General features: G+C 44.0%; 1 protein-coding gene and 1 long non-coding RNA gene across 4 annotated transcripts in view; one reads left to right on the top strand and one right to left on the bottom strand.

Moving 5' to 3' along the window:
- Nucleotides 1–3,734, top strand: part of LOC146785507 (uncharacterized) — a 78,034-nt gene extending 74,300 nt beyond the window's left edge. The window contains exon 4 of the long non-coding RNA XR_014970429.1: nucleotides 3,679–3,734. This is a non-coding gene — a long non-coding RNA (uncharacterized LOC146785507). The remainder of the gene's footprint in view (nucleotides 1–3,678) is intronic.
- LOC146785506 (uncharacterized) overlaps nucleotides 1–16,412 on the bottom strand; it is a 691,519-nt gene that overhangs the window by 671,223 nt on the left and 3,884 nt on the right. The gene's annotated exons all lie outside the window — the stretch shown is intronic.

The raw sequence follows: 16,412 nt of genomic DNA, 5'->3' as shown, positions 1-16,412 counted from the left end.
GATAGTGAGACTTGTTTCAAATTCTCCCAGGCATCTGCAGAAAGCACCCCTTTCTTCTCCTGCCTTGCAGATTTATATATATTCCTGAGATATCTGATGAGGTTTTGGTCTCTAGGTCGCAATTTAAGTGCGTTGCGTAGGTCCACTAAGGCCTGAGAACAGTTTTTTTCAAACCACTTAGGAGGAGGGGAATTATTTCGGGAGACTTGGTGGGTTAGTAGATCTCTTATAGAAGTTAAACTTTTACTAAGAGCTTGCACAACTTGATTCCCATTGGTTAATAGGTCTAAGCAGAAACAGATCTCCAGGAAGGTGGAGGCACCAGAGTAATCCTACTTCAACCACGGGCTAATTTCACTTTGAGTAGCTGAATTTTGCTCTTTCACAAGGAGCAAACCCACACAAAGGTAGTTAATTCCCTTCAGAGCCAGTGTTTTTGTTTGTACTTAATTCTCACTTTGGTATTGCCTTTGTGTTCAGATCCTGATGTGGTAGCAGGATGCTTTCTACAAGCTCTTCACAGCACAGGACACATTACAGCTTTATCATTTCCTGTCACCTGCTAATGATGCAAATTCTTTTGGAGCTGCCTTTTTTATGTGATTGCTGCTGTAACAGAGAATCTATCTATCTATCTATCTATCTATCTATCTATCTATCTATCTATCTATCTATCTATCTATCTATCTATCTATCTATCTATCTATCTATCTATCTATCTATCTATCTATCTATCTATCTATCTATCTATCTATCTATCTATCTATCTATCTATCTATCTATCCAAGTCTATCTATATTTGAAAGTCTGTCTTTCTTTCTATTTTTGCAAGTCTGCCATTCTATCTATTGATCTTTCTTTGCAAATCTATCTCTATGTCTTTACAAGTCCATCTATCTATTGATCTACTTGCCTGTGCAACACTCTCCGTCTATCTGGCTGTTTTTGCAGGCCTATCTGTTTTGAAAGCCTCTCTGTTTATCTATATTTTCAACTCTATCTATTTGTAATAAAGATTTACAAACACATTACAAAAAAGCGTTAGCAAAGGCAAGAAGCTTACATTCAACAGCAGTTTGGCTTTTTTAGGTCAGGTGTTTGGCTTTTTGGTTTTAGTAAATGTATGAGTATAACATTGTTATTTATAGGGGTTTCAGCCACACTTAATCCATTAGTCTGTGTTGCTGTGTCATTCACATTTTTGTTCCACCCACAGACCGCTTCAGCCATTGTCTGACTTCACTGTGAGTTACAACTTGCTTCCCTTTCACAAGAAGCACATACAAATGCAAAGTAGTTTGCTTTAGTGCAATGGACCTCAATGGTAGTGTGCACTTTTTATTAAACCAAAACTGTATTTTTTCCTTTACGAAAAGATTTTTTTAGCAGGACGAGGGCCCTGCAACTCCTCCAACAATAACATATTGCAAAAAAAAATGACAGAACAAAACAAGAATTGCTAAAGTCAAAAGACTGATGCAACTCCAGACCTACTGGCTTTATCACTGCTCGTTCAGTCAAAATTGTGACTTAAAATCTGACTTTACCATTAAAGAGAATTTTAAAGTACAGTTTCTTTGACACCAAACAGGCTATTCCTACCTGCTCCCAAACAAAAGGTATCACTTATTACATATAACAAGGTACCTAATGTTATCCTATGGGAGAGTTAGGCCTCACAGTAGTGAAAAACGAATTTGTAGGTTTTTCGCTACCAAGTCAAGTAAAACTTAAAAATACATGTCCAACATTTTAAATACTATGCATCTTGACCTATGGGCTGTTTAGGGCCTACCTTGAGGGTGACTTGTATGTATTAGAAAGGAGTTTTAGTCTTGGCAAATGGTTTATTTTGATAAGTCAATTTGGCAGTGTAAAACTGCACACACATACTAGCATGGCAGGCCTGGGAGATATTTTTAAGCTCTACCTCAGTGGGTGACACAATAGGTGCTGCAGGTTCTGTAGTAGAATTTGATTTATAGGCCCTGTGTACATGTATTATCACTTTACTAGGGACTTACAAGTCAATTTAATATGTGTAAGCCAATTTCACAAAGCTTAAAGGAGGGAGCACAAGCACTTTAGCACTGGTTAGGAGTGGTAAAGCGCACAGAGTCCTAAAGCCAACAAAAACGGATTCAGCAAAACAGGAGAGGTGGAGGCAAAAAGTTTGCGGGTGACCCTGCAGAGAGGGACTCGTCAAACAACAACAATAACATTAATAATAATAATAATGATGACATTTTATAGTTGCTTCTGGTAGAATTAACATTGTTGTTGTTTTTACTGCAAGTATAATGCCTCTAAGTGTCATCATGCCACGTTACAGGAGGAAAGCCTTAGAACTGTAAAAGTGTCAGCACTTGCGCTTACAGAGAACAAAGGTCCTCAGAACCAGCAGGCATTCTATATTTAAAAAAAAAAATCATAAACTACACATAAAGAGGGGAAAAAGGTATTTAATATCAGCTCCTACTGATAGGATCTCGGCCTGCGGCATCTGCACAAGAAGCAGAGCCTCACCACCACATTTCAGACTGGAGACAGACCCTCAGCACCTGCTCTTACAACAGACTACACTAGTTTCAATAAATATTGTACACTTTCCTCATGTCTTTCTCTTGTTTATTATGGAGAGGCATGAGTGAGAGACAAAATGTGATGATCTGTTTCCACGGTTCCCTTGGTGACTAGAGGTTTGTGTTCTTGGTTGCCACAATCACCTGTTTCTCTGGGAAGGTTAGGAGTTCAGGTGAGGCACTGTGAACTAGTCGGATTTGGGCCCAGAGGTACTGATGTGGTAGAGAGACTCAGTCCCTATGTTCTGACATCCTGTTATCCTATGGCAGAGTTCTGATTCTAAACAGAATGCCTGCTACAAAACCACACCAAGCAAGAATATCAGGACTCTAGGGTCAGCATTCCTAGAGCAGGTCGCATGACTTAAGAAACCTCTCTTACATCAGTAGTCAGAGGGTCCTTCTATGTGCACTTATGGACATCCCAGTAGTGAGCGCCTGAAGTTAAAATGGTGATTGGAGCAAACAGCCTGCTGGTTTTCTGTGCCTTAGAGAAGTTCAGTGCCTGCATTTACAGTAGAGATCAGAAGAGCTCAGAATCCAGCATGGCAGCGGACACACAGAGGATATATAGGCTTCAATACCTGCTCTTACAGCATAGTTTAAGACTTTCTGCATCACCAAACAATAGAGATCGTGGGATCTTACTGCTGTCACTTACATTTACCTCAGTACTTTCACTCACTGTGGAGGCCAGAACCTCAGCCCTGGTACCTGAAGGCACTGAATTCTGAAATTGTGTTAGATAAATAAATATACACAGTGTACACCAGAGATCCTGCACTTTACAGCTGAAATCAGGATCTAGGTACTTCCACTTATCAGAGCAACAAGCAGCACTTACAATTCAAGATTAATTATCCCTATGTCTGCACATATGGTGGTGGTCATAAACATGTACGTGCACTTCCCGTTAAGAGCAAAGCCACGAATATGCAATTAAAGCATGGACCAGAAGAGCTCACAGCTATAGTCAGAAACAGGATCAGGACCACAGTAGCTGCATTTACAGTGGAGGTCAGTCTATTCATCACATTCAATAAAGTTTAATTTGGGCTAAGATATAGCACTAAGTCTAGTTATTTTTTTTTTACAGGTTTCCTAGGTTTCCCTAGGTGCTGGCTGAGCGAGGGTCCGAAATCCACAGCTAGGCACATTACAATAAAGGTGGGCAGTTTTCTGTGGAAACATGTGATGTGTCCACATTGTGTTTTGTTTCGTTTCCTGTCATGGACACTAGGCCTACCCACACAAGTGAGGTACCATTTTTATTGGGAGACTTGGCAAAATGCTCAGTGGGTGGAAGTTTGTGACTCTATGCAGAATCCAGAACTTTTCATCACAAAAATGAGAGGAAAATTTGTTTTTTTTTAATACAAAGTTTGAGGTTTGCAAGAGATTCTGGGTAGCCGAACCTGGAGAGAGGCACACAAGTCACCCCATCCTGGCTTCCCCTGTGTGTCTAGTTTTAAAAAATGTACAGGTTTGCTAGGTTTCCCTAGGTGCCGGCTGAGCTAGGGTCGCATATTCACAGCTAGGCAGATTGCAAAAAAGTGTCAGTTTTCTATGGAAAAATATGATGTGTCCATGTGGCATTTTGGGCCATTTCCTGTCACGGGCGCTAAGCCTACACACACAAGTGAGGTACCATTTTTAGAGGGAGACTTGGGGTGCTGCTGGGTGGGTGGAAGTTTGTGGCTCCATGCAGATTCCAGAACATTCCTACACAGTAATTTGAGGATTTTTTTTTGTTTACAAAGTTTGAGGTTTGCAAGGGATTCTGGGTAACAGAACATGGTGAGAGGCACACAAGTCAACCGATTTTGGATTTCCTTGGATGCCTAGTTATCAAAAATGTATAGGTATGCTAGGTTTCCCTCGGTGCCGGCAGGGCTAGGGTCCGAAATCCACAGTTAGGCACATTGTGAAAAAAGGGTCTGTTTTCACTGGAAAAATGTGATGTGTTCATGTTGCGCTTTGGGCCGTTTCCTGTCGCAGGTACTAGGCCTACCCACACAAGTGAGGTACCATTTTTATCGGCAGGCTTGGGGGAATGCTGGGTGCATGAACTTTTGTGGCTCCCTGCAGATTCCAGAACTTTCCATCACAGAAATGTGAGGAAAATTTGTTTTTTTTACAACGTTTGAGGTTTGGAAGGGCACGCAAGTTACATTCTGGATTCCCCTGGGTGTCTAGTTTTCAAATATTTACAGGTTTGCTAGGTTTCCCTAGGTGCCGGCTAAGCTAGTGCCCCAAATTCACAGCTAGGCACATTGCAAAAAAATGGTCCTTTTTCTGTGGAAAAATGAGATGTGTCTATGGTACGTTTTGGGCTGTTTCCTGTCACGGGCACTAGGCCTACCTTAAAAAGAACATGTGATGGAAAGAATGTTAAACAATGTCAAACATTCACCCCCATTACTGAGATCTGGGCCTAAACAAGTTGTTTATTTGCTCCACATGCCATTCCAGTTTAAACCCAGTCTACATCCGGAACAGAGAAGACACCTGATGCCATTGTAGACCTCAGCGCACATGCTGCAGGGACATATCGGAGCGGTTTACTCACCCTCCCCTGGTTTGACTGCACGGTCCCACACAGGATCACCAGTACTTAGGTGCTTCCTCTTGGTGCACACCATTTTAAACCAGTCGCGGATCCATTAAAAGTTTCTACATTGGCCAGCCGGGTCGGAATTATCACCGGCAGAGTGATCTTTAAGAGTCAATTTACATGAAGTACAGCCCTGAAGAAGCTGCGGGACATTTTCCTATTGTGACGAAACACATGTTGGCTGGTTGCTCTTTGATGTAACAAGGAATAAAAGACAAAGAACAGATTCACTTGGACCTTAATGACCCATGTTTGAGCGCATATGACTAGATGAACTATCATAAAAAATTCTGAGGTGTGCACAGGACTTTGGTTCATAGCATTGTGCGGGATCCTTTCCTACACATACTCGTTTCCCCGAACCTGTTTGCACCATATATATTAGATACCCAGCACACTACACACATAAAGAGCAGAGCGCCATTCTTCCTAGACCTACAAAACCCCACAGTAAAGAAATATAAACCCAGCCATATGCAAATCAGTCTTGACCCTGTTCCCCATGGGAACATTTCAGCCCAAACTGCCAGGCCAGGTTCTCCCTGCACTGGAAAACAAGCATCCTAGGACCGGTTTCGGGGTTACACCCCCAGCTGGGCATTCCCTTCCCACTCGGGGTGACAAATGCAAAAAGAACAGGTGATGGACAGAAATTTGAACAATGTCAAACATTCACCCCAGTACAGACATCCGGACCGAAATCCATTGTTTTTTGGCTCCCCATGCCATTCCAGTTTAAACCCAGCCCTATGCAAATCAGTCTTGACCCTATTCCCCATATGAACAGTTCAGTCTAGTTTTAAAAAATGTATATGTTTGCTTGGTTTCCTTAGGTCCCGGCAGAGCTAGGGTCCAAAATCCACAGCTAGGCACATTGTGAAAAAAGGGTCAGTATTCACTGGAAAAACGTGCGCTTTGGCATGTTTCCTGTCGCGGGTACGATGCCTACCCGCACAAGTGAGGTACCATTTTTATGGGAAGACTTGGGGGAATGCTGGGTGGGTGGAAGTTTGTGTCTCCACGTAGATTCCAAAACTTTCCATCACAGATATGTGAGGAAAATGTGTTTTCTTAAGGAAAGTTTGAGATTTGCAAGGGAGTTATCTCATTCTAGATTCCCCTGGGTATCTAGTTTTCAAAAATGTATAGGTTTGCTAGGTTTCCCTAGGTGCCGGCTGAGCTAGGGTCGAAAATCCACAGCTAGGCATGTTGCAAAAAAAGGTTCTGTTTTCCTGGGAAAATGTGGTGTGTCCATGTCGAGTTTTGGGCCATTTCCTGTTGCAGGCACTAGGTCTACCCACACAAGTGAGGTATGGTTTTTATCGGGAGACTCAGGGGAATACAGAATAGTAGAACAGGTGTTATTACCAAATGACTTTCCATACATTTCTGCCTTGCAAATGTAAGACAATGTGTAAAAAAAGAAGTCGCTTTGCAAAATGTTCTCTAATTCACATGGGTACCCACATTTTCAGAGATGGGCAAATAACTACTGCTTATAAACTCCATATTTTGCCTCTATTTTGGAAATATATGGGTGTCCTTGATACCTGTTTTCCTCAGGTTCTTGGTGAACCTACAAGTCCTGTATATCCCCGCAATCAGAAGGGTCCAGCGAATGTAACGGTATATTGCTTTAACAAATCTGCCAGACTTAGAAGACATTACAGGTGAAAACATTGGCACAAATGGCTGGTTTTTTTCAACTCAATGTCAATATTTGTTGATTTCAACTGTTAGTTTATATTAAAGAAAACTTGAAGGATCTACATAAATGACCCTTTGCTCAATTCATAATTGTGTCTACTTGTCAGAAATGTATATTTTACTGTGATCCATTGTTGCTTTCATACCCATTTCTACCACTAACCGGAAGGAGGTTGATAGCACAAAAAATAGGAAAAATAAGCTATGTTCCAGTAAAATGCCAAAAGTGTGTAGAACTTTTTGGTTTTCTCACTAAGGGGTTGTAGTGATTTTAGCACTACAAACCCTTTGTTGATACATTTTGCAGGGAAAAAAACAGACTTTTTCTTCTGCAGCATTATTTTCACATTTTTCAGAAAAATGAGCTGTATTTTGGCCAATTGCTTAGTCTCCTCCAGGGTAATCCACAAACCCTTGGCACCTTTGCAATCATCAGGATGTTGGAAGAAAAGGATGCAAATTTGGAGTGGGTACCTTAAGTAGACAAAAAGTTACAGGGTCCTAAGAATGAAGGACCCGAAATAGCCAAAAAAAGGCTTAGCACAATGGGGGAAAAGGCCTAGCAGCAAAGGGGCAAATGAGAGTAAAAACACAATGGTTTTACAAAAATTGTGGCTCACGTTTGTTTCAAATTGCAACCAATGGCTCTGAAAAATACAGTAAATTTCTTTAGTGCTGTACGAGGTCTTTATTAATATTAGAACCTCTGCTGTCAGTGCCACTGAGCTCCAAAGTGAATGTAAGGTGACATGATATTGTTCTATTAGGCACTTTAGACAATAAATGACTAAGCCAATAGGTCTGCCATTCATGTGCTAATGCATCTACACTGCATTTGTTCAACCCTGTTACCATGCTTTACCACATTATGTAGTGTTGTTCCTATAAATCTAAATAGGATCTGCGCGTTTAGACAACATAAACTAAGAGATTGGTGTCCAGATTGATTACAGACGCCTCCGAAGGATATTTTAGCCTGTAGATCAGCTAGCTCACAGTTCCACTATAAGCTCCCCAACCTTACCGAGTAGTTTCTGGCAAGTATTGAACATGATAACCTTAACCCCTCAGGGATCGTGGAAACAGTACAGTACTTTTTGCTCAGTCACTCGTGCTCACTTGGTCTCAGAGAGATACACAGAATAAACGGTGGGGACATTTTCAATAAGCATTTATTGAACCAGCATCATTCTAGTATAAAATATGTGTGCTGCAACAGCCATTAGACAGAAGCAGATATATGCAATTACAAGCACCAACAGAGTAAATAAAAGGTAGAATTCTACCATGATGCTAAAACAGTGAATATATGCAGGCATGTGGATACATAGCAGTAATCATGCATACTCCTAAGATGCTAACCTTAACAAAGTGTACCTACATGCACCTAGCCTATATGTAGGTGGAAAGTCAAGAATCCCCCTAGGAAACAGTCAACCCTATTACGTGATGGAAGAGAATGAAGGACCCCATCTTGGTCATGAGTTGGACATCCTGCAAGGGATGTCAGACCACTGCGTGCTGGAAGTTCTGTGTGCAGGGACTTCAGCGTCTCGTGTCAGCATGGAAGCTTCTCCTCTGGTTTGCCCAGCGAATATGTGGTACTTATTTACCCGAAAGGTACCCTCAGGGGTTCTACCTAGATGTGTCATGATACTGTGGGCCTGTTGTCCAAGGATGACGATAGCTATGACTTTTGTACAGAGTTATTATGCAGAAGATGGTAATCCTGCTCTGATACTAAGAATCCTCATGCATAATAAATGAGGCTAGGTTTCAAAGAAAACCTCACAACATTTATTCGGCATCTAACTAGTTAAAAGGTCAGCACCAGAGCCAATATGTAGAACAAGGTAGGAAAAATGTAGGTAAAAGGTTGTACAACTACCTAGGCCTATATTGGGGTACATTGAGGCTCATAACAATTAAAGCCAGACCTACTGATTTTGTCAATGCCTATTTTGTTAAAAGCATCTGGATTGTGCGCCCTTATGCATGTGCCTGAGCACATGGGTGTGGTGGGGGGATTGTACACATATGAGTGCATGTTTGTGTGTATGTGTGTGATGCACACATAGTTCTTCAATAAAACATTAAAAAATACTCCTTCTGTGAAACTAAACTTTAAAAAAAGGATTGATTTCAGTACAGATGCACATATGAGATAAAAGTTATAATGTATGATGATGAAGTGTACTTTTCTGAAGTAAAATAATTGATTCTGCATTTCAATGCAAGTACTCCATAGGCGACGGAATGATAACTCAACAGTCAATAGCATGAGGTGAGGAATATTCATCTGGGAGGGGTCAAAGCACATTCCGAATATTTTACAGGATCGGTAACACTAGATCAGCCGGCAGCTGCGCTGTGAAGCCAGACCAATAAATGAATACACTTACAGTGCACTGCATGGTGCATTAGTACTTGCACTTATACTGGAAACATTAGCACCACTGTACCTGCACTCACAATGGAGACCAGTACCTCTGAACCTGCACCTATAGCAAAGACATCACACCCCTGTACCGGCAGGTACAGTTTTTGCATCAGTACCTCTATTCTTGCACTTACAGAAGAGACCTCCGCACTTAGAGTCTAGACATCGGGACCGTTGTACCAGTGTGGGCAAGTGCTTCTGTGCCCCACAAAGGGGTATTAAGCACAGTATAAATAATATAGAGCAAAACAAGAGCTGCTCTTGCAGAGGAGACATCAGGACCTTTGCATCTCCACTTACAGTGTGGAGACGAACCTGTGTCCCTAACCTTACTGTTCCCTACAAGACATCAGTAGCTGCAGCTACATAAGAATCCCGGGAAACTCAGTGCCTGTCCTTAAATTATAGTTCAGGAGCTCAGTACCATGCACTTACTTTGGAGTTCAGAACACCGCGTAACCCATAATTAAAGGGAATATGTATCCTACGACATGAATGAGGTGGAGTTTTGAGTAAAACATTTTCTTAACCTCCCCCCTCCGGACACGATCCTGCCCTCCGTCTACCCCTTCCTGACAGTGCTCAACTCATTCCCCCCATCCAAAATCAATCGGAGCCCCGTCACAGATGAGGCTTTTCACCCCACCGCCGAACAACCCCCACCCTTAAACCACCACTCCCAACAAACAACCAGCAAACCTAGTCTGCAGCCATGACTCTTAAATCTCTCCCCCACCGACACACAAGAGATAGCCGCTTGAACCACGCCATGATCTTCCACACCCCACATTCACGACAACCCATAGGGATAGCATGGGCAACTCCAACACCAGAAGCCGACACCAAGAGCCCAGCCAACACCCATACATGACACCCACAGTTACCGCTACCAATCACGCAAGATCTCCCAAAACTCAATGGCTTAGCTCAACCACAACCTCCTTCTGGAACCAGACACAAAGACCCAAAAGAAAAACAACCACAATGTCCTCCCGGAACACCCCCACCCACTCCTCCGAAGGGACGACCCGCCGACTTGCCATACTAGTAAGCCAGCTAGAAACACTAATACGAGGTCTCACCGAAATCTTACTTAACCTCACCACACTCTGAAAGCCCAACCAACACCCACATCCGACACCCACATTCACCAACACCAATCACACAAGACCTTCCAAATCCCAACGGCGCAGCTGGACCACAACCCCCCTCCTGAACCAGACACAAAGACCCAAAAGAACAAGAGCTGCAATGTCCACGAGGGAAGCGATGGATCTTGCCAACTCATACAACACACCCACCACTGTCACCTCTAGCTCCTAGATCCAGGTTATCACTGGATTTGGAAGAGACCGCTCCCCCCAGATCCTCAAGACCCCCAGCCTTCCTCACCTATATCCCCAGGGCCCCCCTAAAGAAGAAACTCAAAAATGAGGGATCCAATACCAACTGCATGATCATTAACTGCAGATCGGCCACCAAACATACAACAGAACTGGCAGAGACTATCCTCACCCACGACATAGACATCACGTTCATCACTGAAACATGGCTAAACGAGTTCTCCTCCCCAATTATGGACAGGCTTGTGCCCCCCGGCTTCACAATCATCCACAAAGACAGGAAAAACCAGAGAGGAGGGGTCATAGCTATCATACACAAAAACAACATCTCTGTGATGGAAACCGACGCCCTCAAATATAACTCCTTTGAACGCCTCACTGCCACCATTAAGTTGAGCGACAACAAAACATTACTATGTCATCTCCTATACCATCCGCCAGGAAACACCTCCTCATTCGGAGAACACCTCTCCGACCTGATAACCCATTGCTCACTACGGGACTCCAACAACATAATTCTAGGCGACCTAAATCTACACTGGAATGAGGACAACAACTCACTAATCAAAACCTTATACGATCTTCTAATCAATAACAACCTCACCCAACACTGCACAAAGGAAACCCACAACAGAAGCTCAATCCTGGATGCCATTATCGCTCAAGCAGATATAGTCTCCATCGACCACACCTTGCCTGTTGACTGGTCTGATCACTATATCATTCTATTCCACATCAACCAAACGATCCACTGCCAACCCCGTACACAGGACCCTCCCCCCCAGCTGGGCGAGAAATCTAAGTCAGATTCCCCTTGCAGACCTAGAGGAAAGGGTAAGCTCCCTCCTCCCCATCCACACTGGTGAGCTCTCTACAACTGAACTCACCTCCCACTACAACAGCACTATGACTTCCATTATGGACCAAATAGCCCCCCTGAAACTAAAAAGAGCCAGAAGCATACTATCCAGATCATTGTTCAACACAGACATAAATTCTGAAAGAAGAGAACTAAGAGCAGCAGAAAGACTCTGGTGAAACAACCCGTCCACAATCCTACGAACTAAACTCAAATCAGTACGCGGGAAATACAAAAAACACATAAAGAATGAAAAACCTTCCTTCTTCTCTAATGCCCTTGGCAACGTAAAAAACGGCCCAAAGAACTCCTCAATCTCATCAGGCAACAAACCCCCAGCCCTCTTCGACACCAGTTGCGGCCTCCAAAGACCTGTGTGATAACTTTGCCAACTTCTTCAATGACAAAATCACCAAGATAGAACTCTACTTGGACGTACACTGCAGTCCCCGCAACAGTAAATCACCCACAGGGACAGAAGATATCATACCCAAGCACCCCCCAATCTTACGGAAATCTTTCAATCCCATCTGTGACCCAGAGGTCATCAAAATGATTGCCTGCTCCAAACCCTCAGCACACGTCTTGGATCCCATACCTTCCCAACTGGCCAAAAAGCTCAAACTTTCCCTAGCCCCGCACTGGACCAAGATTATAAACAGCTCCCTGAGTACTGGAGTCATGCCGGATTGTCACAAAATCGGCCATGTCACACCTCTACTGAAAAAACTGGGCTCCGATACAAACAATCTGAATAACTTCAGACCCGTCTCCAGCCTCCCTCTCCTAGCGAAAATCCTAGAAAAATGTGTTCTCCTCCAACTAACTCAACACCTGAACAGCACCAACCTTAAAGACCCCCACCAATCGGGTTTCAGAAAAGGTTGCAGCACAGAGGCAACGATCCTAAATCTAATTGATGATATGCACAAATCTCTTGATACAGGCCAATGCTGCCTACTCATACTTCTGCACCTATCAGCAGCCTTTGACAAGGTTGACCACAAACTACTCACCAAGGCACTTCAAGAAAGGGTTGGAGCGGAAGAGGTGGTCCTACAGTGGTTCACCTCTTTCCTACAGAACCGCACCCAAAGAATAAAAATCAAAAACTTCCTATCAGACCTGATACCCATTAACAGAGGTGTCCCCCAAGGATCAGTACTCTCCCCACAACTTTTCAATATCTATATGGAACCCCTTACCCCCATACTCAAAATAACCAACATTCCCTTCCACCTCTATGCAGACGATACCCAGATCTATCTGGAAACCTCCTCCATTGAAGGCATTCAGAGACTGAACGATACTCTAAGAGAAGTCTAACACTGGTTATCGAGCAACCACTTGAAACTAAACCAAGACAAAATGGAAATCCTCCTCATCTCCAACAATGAGAAGAACCCCCAAGTCACAGAATGGCTAAAAGCTATTGATGCTCTCAACTACAACCCCACACTAGCCGATTCTGTAAAATCACTTGGAATTACCCTGGATCCTAAAATAGACATGAGCAAACACATCAAGAACATCGCAAAGAGCGCCTTCCTCAACCTTAAACTACTTAACAAAATAAAACCCTTCATCCCTTCGAACTACCTCAAACAAGCCACTCAATCCCTGGTGCTGTCCAGACTGGACTACAGAAATGCAACCCTCACAGGAGCAGCTAAATCTCACCTAGCTTCCCTCAGATCAACTCTAAACGCAGCAGCCAGAAAGGTCACCGGAGTAAAGAAATATGAACACATTTTGGAGTGCACTCAGAGAGCTGAAAAGGCTCCCAATCGAAATACGTGCTAACTTCAGAACTGCACACAGGGAAACCCACCTACCTGGCCTTCTAACTCCAGAAGGCCAGTCAGACAAGAAGCCTAAGGAGTACCAACTCTCTACTCCTCATCCCTCCGAAAACTCGCAAACAAAAAAACGCAGCTCGATCCTTCGCAGGAAATGCGACCAAAATTTGGAACTCCATACCAGTCCATATCAGGACCAACCCCTCCTACCTAAAATTCAAAAGGCAGCTCAAAGACCTCCTCCTCAACTGATCTCTCCCAAATGGATAGCCTTAGCCTAACCGCCGAAGCTTGCCCACAGCAGCACACAGACACTTTTGACACTAAGACATCTACCTCACTTTCTTCATGACTACCTCCTCAAATCCCCCCTCCCTCGTCAGAGACCCATCCAATAATCTCAACCCCCTCTTGAGGGAATTGATACGGTTTGCTGCCCTGTCTGGGGTCCATATCAATTAGGGTAAATCCACTATATTCCCTCTTACTGAGGCGGCAACAATCTTCCCTCTTGATTACCCATTGCAGTGGTGTGACAGTGAAGTCAGATATCTAGGAATAATGATCTCCCGGGATCGTGAAGAATTAATGCGACTGAACTATGGCCGTATAATGGACCATCTTCAAACTTGCGTGGCGAGATGGATCACGCTCCCTCTCTCGATGGCGGGACGAGCGTCCCTCATTAAGATGGTCATACTCCAGAAGCTCCTTTATTTATTTTGAAATATTCCATTTCACCCGGACAAGCCTTTCTTTAAAACCTTACGTACTGAGCTCATCAGGCTGGTTTGGGAAGGTAAACGCCCTCGATTGAGTTGGGATACCCTGACCCGCCCATTTGCTCAGGGAGGTATTGATTTACCGGATTTTGAGCTATACTATCACAGCGCGCAGGCCCACTTCGTCTACTACTGGATCCTTTATGCCCCAAATTGCGGTCGAACACTGGCTGGCGGACCCCGTCCTGCTTGAAGGGGCATTATTTAGTAAACCTGAGGCACAGGTTACATATCACACCCCTGTATCCTGCTCCATACTAGCTTGGCGTTATATTGCACAAAAAGCCCTGACGACATTTGCCTACTCCCCACTGCTCCCTCTAGCGTACCACCCTTCCATCCTCTGCTGCAGGAACGATTGTTTAAAAACGTCATGACCAAATTAAAAGTGACTACTTGGGGGGATCTTTATAACGGGGGTCGATTTCGCTCATTAGCGCATCTGTTCGGGGACCAGACACCTACCTCCTTGGACACCTTTCTATATATCCGTCTCCGAAGTGGGATTGAGGCAGTGACTGAGACGTTCCCTGACAAACCACCTACATTGGATCCCCTGCACCAGCTGCTAAAGGCTGATTCCCCAGCACACGCGGTCTCTAAATTGTATCACTCCATGCACACCTCACTCGAATTCGTGCCTTGCAAAGCGTGCGCTAGGTGGGAGGAAGAGCTGGGCACACTCATAGAAGATGCACACTGGACTTTTTGCTGCCAGCAAACTGAGCAGATCTCGTCCAGGATTATTCATTATAAATTTCTTCATAGACTTTACTGCACCCCCGTCCAGATGCATAGATTCGGCATCCGTGTGGATGATCTCTGCGAGCGCTGTCGTGCGCCAACAGCAGATTTTCTGCATCTGGCTTGGGAATGCCCTGACGTTGCGCGATACTGGCTGCTGGTATACTCGGCTCTTTCTGAGATGATTGATACCCCCTAACTCCATCTCCGCTCCAAGCGCTATTGGGTTATACCAAACTAATAGGAAGGCCTTACCGTAAATTCCTAACGGTCGCTCTCCTTTTAGCAAAGAGGTGTGTGGCTTGTCGCTGGGGGAGGGGCAGAGCCCCAAAGTTTAAAGAATGGGTACAGAATATGCTATATTGTCAGGACACGTTGCTCAGATATGCAGAACTTCTCCCTACTGCTTCTAAACCCGCTTATATATGGGAACCCCTAAAAAGTTATCTTCTGGCACACCCTCTTAATACTAACACCACCACCGTCACTGCCACCATGGAGACCGCAACACAATTGGTGGAGATTACGGGGGGGGGGGGGAAATAGCACTCCTGGAGTCTTGGGGCCTGGGTTGTAACCGTCTTTCCATTAACTGTGACATGGTAATCCTCTCGAATAATGTCATTGACCTGTGAATTAGCACGGAGTGTGTGCTCTGGCGCTGCTGATGTGGGTACCCGGGTGCGCCATGCAAGCCAAGGTTAAGATAAGTATGTACTGCCTCAATATTGTAATGTGGCCTCCCCAACCTGTGGACTACAGAGACGGAACATTATTCTAGACCCCTCCGGACTAAATGTTTCTGTAATAAAATGTTAGAAAGACATTCAAAACTGACAACGATGCATGAGCATGCACACGCAGGAGCATCTATCTTGAACTGGATTAAAACTAATTTTAGAAAAGTGTATGTTACTAGGAGTCAGTGTGCGGGACGAAGCACATTATATGCATTGTCTGGGGACCTTCAGAACCACCTCTCACAGCTTAAAAAGGTCAAATTAAATAAATAACTGACAATAGCCCACAAACCCCTGGCCCTGAAAGGGTCTACTCTCTGTGTGGTTAATGGCATTGTAATTTGGCAGAAAGCCATTACTCACAGAGAAAGGAACCAATGGCTGGAGAGTGCTGATCCACTGCTCTATGATATCGCGGATGAAAGCAAAAAATTAATGACACTGAAGCAGGTCAATGGATTAAGAATGATGGCTGAAAAAACTACGAGAACATAATATACATTTTTTTTTAGCAAAATCAAAAGGTTTTGACTAACACCAGACCTAATAATAAGATTAGACTACCTCTCTTTGTACCTGCACTTACAAAGCGAACCAGGGGACCTCAGTCCCTGCACTTATAGAGAAGAGCAAGCGCTCAGTACCTGCACTTACAAAGGTACCATGGGCCCTTGGTACCTTGAACTACAATGGAAGGCAAGGACTTAGTACCCACACTCACAGTGGAGGCCAGGATCTCAGTACCTGGGGTGTACGACGGAACAACACAGGGAAATACATTGCGTGCCTTAACTATGCATTT

Source organism: Triturus cristatus, chromosome 11 (genome assembly GCF_964204655.1).
Source record: "Triturus cristatus chromosome 11, aTriCri1.1, whole genome shotgun sequence".
Lineage (NCBI taxonomy): Eukaryota > Metazoa > Chordata > Amphibia > Caudata > Salamandridae > Triturus > Triturus cristatus.
This window is presented reverse-complemented; position numbering and strand designations above follow the sequence as displayed.